Consider the following 6,739-nt stretch of genomic DNA (forward strand, 5'->3'; position numbering starts at 1 on the left):
AACGCTCGGGCTGAAACCCCCCGCCTAAGGGGCCACGCCGAAACCCAAGCCCACCTGGGGTGGTGACTTGGGCGTTTGTACCCAACCCACGCCACAACCCCCATATTCTAATATTTCCTAGATCTTTTTTTAAACACATAGCCGTTGGCCAACAGCTAGCCTAAACGGCTACTTATCTTGGCCAATGAGATCCCGCAATGTGATCTTGATAGCCCCGCTCAACGCCCGGGCTGAAACCCCCGCCCAAGGGGCCTCGCCGAAACCCAACCCACCCGGGGTGGTGAATTGGGCATTTGTACCCAACCCACGCCACAACCCCCGCCCCATTCCCCATACCTCATATTCTAATATTTCCTAAATTTTTTTTTAAACACATAGCTGTTGGCAAACGGCTAGCCCAAACGGCTACTTGTCTTGGCCAATGAGATCCAACCATGTCATTTTGATAGCCCCGCCCAACGCCCGGGCTGAAACCACCGCCCAAGGGGCCACGCCGAAACCGAAGCTCACCCGGGGTGGTGACTTGGGCGTTTGTACCCAACCCACGACACAACCTCCGCCCCATACCACATATTCTAATATTTCCTAGATTTTTTTTAAACACATAGCCGTTGGCAAACGGCTACTTGTCTTGGCCAATGAGATCACGTCATGTCATCTTGATAGCCCCGCCCAACGCCCGGGCTGAAACCCCCGCCTAAGGGGCCACGCGGAAACCCAAGCCCACCCGAGGTGGTGACTTGGGCGTTTGTACCCAACCCACGCCACAACCCCCGCCCCATACCCCATATTCTAATATTTCCTAGATCTTTTTTTTAAACACATAGCCGTTGGCCAACAGCTAGCCTAAACGGCTACTTGTCTTGGCCAATGAGATCCCGCAATGTCATCTTGATAGCCCCGCTCAACGCCCGGGCTGAAACCCCTGCCCAAGGGGCCACGCCGAAACCCAACCCACCCGGGGTGGTGAATTGGGCATTTGTACCCAACCCACGCCACAACCCCCGCCCCATACCCCATACCTCATATTCTAATATTTCCTAAATCTTTTTTTAAACACATAGCTGTTGGCAAACGGCTAGCCCAAACGGCTACTTGTCTTGGCCAATGAGATCCAACCATGTCATTTTGATAGCCCCGCCCAACGCCCGGGCTGAAACCCCCGCCCAAGGGGCCACGCCGAAGCCCAAGCTCACCCGGGGTGGTGACTTGGGCGTTTGTACCCAACCCACGACACAACCCCCGCCCCATACCACATATTCTAATATTTGATAGATTTTTTTAAACACATAGTCGTTGGCAAACGGCTAGCCCAAACGGCTACTTGTCTTGGCCAATGAGATCACGCCATGTCATCTTGATAGCCCCGCCCAACGCCCGGGCTGAAACCCCCGCCTAAGGGGCCACGCCGAAACCCAAGCCTACCCGAGGTGGTGACTTTGGCGTTTATATCCAACCCACGTCACAACCTCCGCCCCATACCCCATATTCTTATATTCCCTAAATCAATATTTAATTAATATATGTACTGTTCATTCGCTTCAAATTTTATTAGTATATAATTATTTTTTTTAGAGTAAACTGCAATTTTATCCCCTGAGGTTTGGGGTCATTGGCATGTCTACCCCTAAGAAAATAATTGCAATTTTACCCCCAACGTTTGCTCTTATGTCGCAACTTTACCCCCCGGCGTTAATTTGGCTTAACAGTCAACATAATAAGCTGATGGTCAAAGGGTAAATATGTCATTTTGCTACTAAGTAAAATAACAAAGCAGAATTCCCCCCCCCCACCTTCCCACCATCGTCCTTCAACCTGCGACAGGCTTCTCCTCCGATCAGTCTTCTCCTCCGGCGACAACAACTCCTCCGTTATCTCCAGACCTTACAAAATGTCGGTCTTTTGTTGGCTAATCCGCTATCTCATCCGCCACACCAAAGGTATAATCGGCCAATGTTAGTTAATCAGGGTCAGATTTAGTCATTATCATGTTATAAACAGGGTTAGGGTCTGATTTGGTTCACTGTTGGTTTTTTTTACAGTTGACCTAACGATGAGCTTATCAAGCTCATCATTGGTGGTCCACCTGGTGGTCTCTGTGTTTGGGAGGCCTGCCCTCAACTTCCATCTACCACCGAAGAGTTGAGCAGATGTTTACTCTAGTAGTTATTTAGCTTTTGTATAATATGTGGGTTAACTTAACTTAATTGATGCTTTTGTGTAATATGTAGGTTAACTTAACTTAACTTATTTAGCTTTTGTCTAAAATGATGATGATGATTTTTGGTATGTTGTTAGCTTGGTTACCTTTATGCAGTGTTGTTGGAATCCTTTATGCATTTTGTGTAAAATGATGATTTTGGGTATGTTGTTAGCTTGGTTACCTAGTACTTAGCTAATCTAGGTTGATGTTGGTAGGTTGATCAGCAGATTGATCAAAATGGGCAGCACACTCATTGTTTCTTGACATTATGTTTAATCAAAATGGGCAGCACACTATGTGTACACAGTTGCTGTATGTGCCTTTCATGTGCATTTGCAGGTTGTAGGCTAGTAACCTGCTAGCCTACATGATCATACAGATGCTAGGGGCATAACAGTTGGGGCATAAGTTCTGAAGATGACAGTTTGCATTACAGTTGGGGCATAAGTCCTGAAGATGACAGTTTGGGCATAAGTCCACAATGGATACTGATGCTAAAATGACAGGTTGGGTCAGGTATGTGCCTTTCATGTGCATTTGCATTACAGATAGACTAAAATGAATTGAATCAATTTGTACATTTGCATTACACAGTTGCTGTATGTGTATACTGATGAATTGAATCATGTGCATTTGCATTACAGAGCAGGGGTTTATGTGTATTGAATGTGTATACTGATGAATTGAATTTGCATTACACAGTTGCTGTATGTGCCTTTCATGTGCATTTGCATTACAGAGCAGGGGTTTATGTGTATTGAATGTGTATACTGATGAATTGAATTTGCATTACACAGTTGATGTATGTGCCTTTCATGTGCATTTGCATTACAGAGCAGGGGTTTATGTGTATTGAATGTGTATACTGATGAATTGAATTTGCATTACACAGTTGTTGTATGTGCCTTTCATGTGCATTTGCATTACCACAGGGTATGTTTATGTTCTTTTAGATATTTATCACTTGGTTTACTTTATTGTATATCTTTACAGACAAGTATTATCTTTGTGATGCCGCGTATGCACACATACGGGGATTTATGGCTCCATATCGTAATGTGAGGTATTGGCTAGGAGATTTTCGCCGAAGATGTGCATTGACTAATAAAGAGAAATTTAACCATGCTCATGCGTGCTTTTGGTGTCTTGAAAGCAAGATTCCCTATTTTGAAGATGATGGCACCATTTCCATTGGTTACACAAAGGAACATTACCGTTGCATGTTTCGCGCTCATAATTTTATAAGGAAAGAGGGTTTGAGCGATGAATTGTTTACAGAATACGATCAACCCAATGTTTCGGTGCATAACAGGCAAGTGCACGTTAATGCTGATGAAGACGAGGTTGAAGCACATGGTACTGCATCGGTGTAAGACCCATCAAGCTTACATTATCATTTATGTAATAGATGATACATTTAGTAATCTCTTGAATAGTAAAACATCGAGTTAACGATATTTAGATAAGTTTCAAAACCTTACAAAACGTTTATAAACATTACCAAAACATGTTGTTCAAACCCAACACACTTAACCTTTTTAAAACATACAAACCATAGGTACTAAAGTATGGAAACACAACATATAAAATGTTTTGTGACAAAAGATCTAGTTTCATTTACGGAAGCTTCTTTATGCGCGCGTTCGGTTTTATAACATAGCTTGATCTTCATCCGCAAGTTCCTATATGTACCTATGACCAAAAACCATCCAAGACATCAATTAGATAAGTTATAAGATGATTAAACAAGTTCTAATGGTCAAAACAGGCGAAAAACATAAATTTTTTGCATCTGGAAGGCTGTCGCGGACCGCGACAGATCAGCCCCTATCTTTCACGGGGCGCGAGAGCCGTCGCGTAGCGCGACTGTTGTTACCCTTCAGCATCGCATGACGCGGGCCCCCTATTTAGACAGAAGGTTCAGTTTTGAGACCTGCACATTCCCAGCTCAACTAACTTTTACTAAAACGGACATAACTTGTCTGTTATTGATCCGAATTAGGTCCCATTTCTTCCTACGTGACCGTAATTCGATATTCTATAACATAGAATCAAAATCCTATTTTCACATGAACAAATTTCTTTCATTTAAGCCTTTGGATTATTAACATTTTCATAATTATTCGACCCGTTTCAATTTATGAATCATGGAATTTACTTATGAGCTCCAAAACCTCTATAAGAGCTTACACATCAACATACTTATATTTTTATGACACTCTCTATTAAAACTTAAGTGCCGTTAATGAAATATATACGTATTGATCAACCGTTTGTCCAATTTAGTTTCATTCATCGCTTTAACTTTACCAAAGTTTAATACCTTGGTGATTTTGACCCGTTGATTTCTCTAGCAAAATCCATCGCTTTTTCAAAATCAAACATGTAGTATTCGAGTCACTTTGACTCGTTTAAACTTTCAAGTGGAATCCACCACCTGCGTCATTTCTATATTCTCAAAATCTCTACTTTTTCTTATTTGGATACTACCAACGAAATTCTTCGTTTTAGTATTATCCAACATTATAACGATTTGATTATCATTCAACAACTAAACATAAAAGTGCTAAAACAAGATATTACGAAGCGAATAGCCGCGTACCTTTAGAGCTTTCCTTTTAAGCGGGTATCCGTTCCGCCTTGCCCACTTGATGATCCTACCAAATCACCTATATAATTCGATTCGAATATATTGTTTAGAACTCATGGTTCAATATTCGATATTCCATATTCTTGGTTAATCAATTAAGCGATTATTTCATATTTTTCAAGTATTCCAATTCATTCAAGTATTTTATCAAACATCTAGTGTGCATAATTAGTATTCTAACACTATCATGTTTCATGATTAATAACTTTAACCATGTTAAGCATAGTAATTCGATTCATATATCAAGAAGACTATAATCACACTAGAATTTGCATCATAACCATCAATTTACATTCAATATCACAAGAATATATGTATTCTTCACAAAACCCATATACCCTTATATGACAAATAATGAAACCCATGAATTATGACATGAATGAATCAATTTATGGTCTAATATTCATTCCTAGACTTGTATTCATCATAATTTAACCATAACTTCAATAATTCTTCCAAGAATTTCATTCATAAAATCTACCATGAATTAAAGTTTCACCAAAGATCAAAATTAAGCATACCTTTTGATCTCCTAAGGTTATTGATCAAGACTCTAGCTTAGGATTGAATCCTAATTGAATTTCTTTCTTGATCTGAAGTAGAATTGAAGGAGTTAGGGTTTTTGAGAGCTTGAAGTCGTCCATGGGGTTTTGATCGATCAGAGCATACACACAAAGTGTGTGTTCTGATGTTTATCCATTGTTTTAATGAAACATCTTTCAAAATTTGCACTTTTAGCCCCTCTAGTTTCTAAGTCTTATAAAAGGGTTAAAATTCATTGATTTCTCATTTCTTCTGACAAGGTTTTAACTAGGTTAATTATTCCTAGTTTTTATTCTCATTATTTTATTATTACTATTATAACTTATACATGTACGCAAACACATATATAGTTTAATAATTTAAGGGTGTTACAATCGGATCGAGAATATATGAATCAGTTACGAGATGAGATTGTTGAGCAGTTAATGCAAAGCACAGATACAATGATTTAAAAAAAATGTTATTGTCTTTTTTATGAATATTATTTAAGTATTGTATAACTAGTATTTAAGTTTGAATGTTGAAAAACTCTTTTAAGTTTAATAAATCAGTTTATTTATATTTCAGTTTATTTCACCAGTTTGCAGAAGTAAAAAAAAAAAAAAAAAACAGTCTTCTTCTTGCAGACTGCAGACATTTGGTCCAGCACTTCTGCTACAGATGTCTGCAGATATGGTCCGCAGACTGCAGACGTTTTACTTTAGAAAAAACAAAAAAGCACCTTAGTTTAACAACTTATTTATATAGGGTTAATAACAATTTCAATTTAGAGTAAAGTACATGAATGATCTCTTCTGGGTTGCACTTTAGGGACTAAATGCGTTACAAAGTGTAAACTACATAGGCCGTCTGTGTATTTTTGAAAAGCCATGAACCAAATTCAAAATTTTAACAAGCCAGTGAGAACATCTATGTACTTTGCTCTTCAATTTATTCATCAAATGTTGTGTCAATTTATTCATCATATCGACACACTTTTTTCTTCGATAATTTGGAACTTTTTTAATTTTATTTTGCAATTAAATTGGAATCTTTCGTTTAGATAACATGTTTTATGTATACAATCTTTTATAAAAGTATATTTTTCTATTTAGAAACATTTGTTTCTTATTTTTGAAAAACGTTTTTATTTATAAATAAAAAACGCCTATAATTTTCTTTACCTAAAGTAATTTTGATCTTTAGAAAAATCAAACAGGAAATATAACAAATTTTAATGTGACTTAGGGTATAAAAAGTAATAAAAGGAGAGGAACATGACTTTGAATCAATGGCAAAGTTTTAATGTTTTCATGTAATTTTGTTATGTACTTGGTGTAAAATCTGGAGGGTATACCACAATG

The 6,739-nt window shown here is 38.5% G+C and overlaps 1 long non-coding RNA gene across 1 annotated transcript; it reads right to left on the reverse strand.

Annotated features, from left to right (window-relative positions):
• Positions 1–3,636: 3,636 nt before the first annotated feature.
• LOC110866237 lies at positions 3,637–5,514 on the reverse strand. The gene is made up of 3 exons (XR_002551250.2): positions 5,375–5,514; positions 4,806–4,872; positions 3,637–3,895 (listed from the first exon to the last, which is right to left on the reverse strand). It is a non-coding gene; the product is annotated as an uncharacterized LOC110866237 (long non-coding RNA).
• Between the last annotated feature and the right edge of the window lie 1,225 nt (positions 5,515–6,739).

Source organism: Helianthus annuus, chromosome 7 (assembly GCF_002127325.2).
Source record: "Helianthus annuus cultivar XRQ/B chromosome 7, HanXRQr2.0-SUNRISE, whole genome shotgun sequence".
In the NCBI taxonomy this organism is placed as follows: domain Eukaryota; kingdom Viridiplantae; phylum Streptophyta; class Magnoliopsida; order Asterales; family Asteraceae; genus Helianthus; species Helianthus annuus.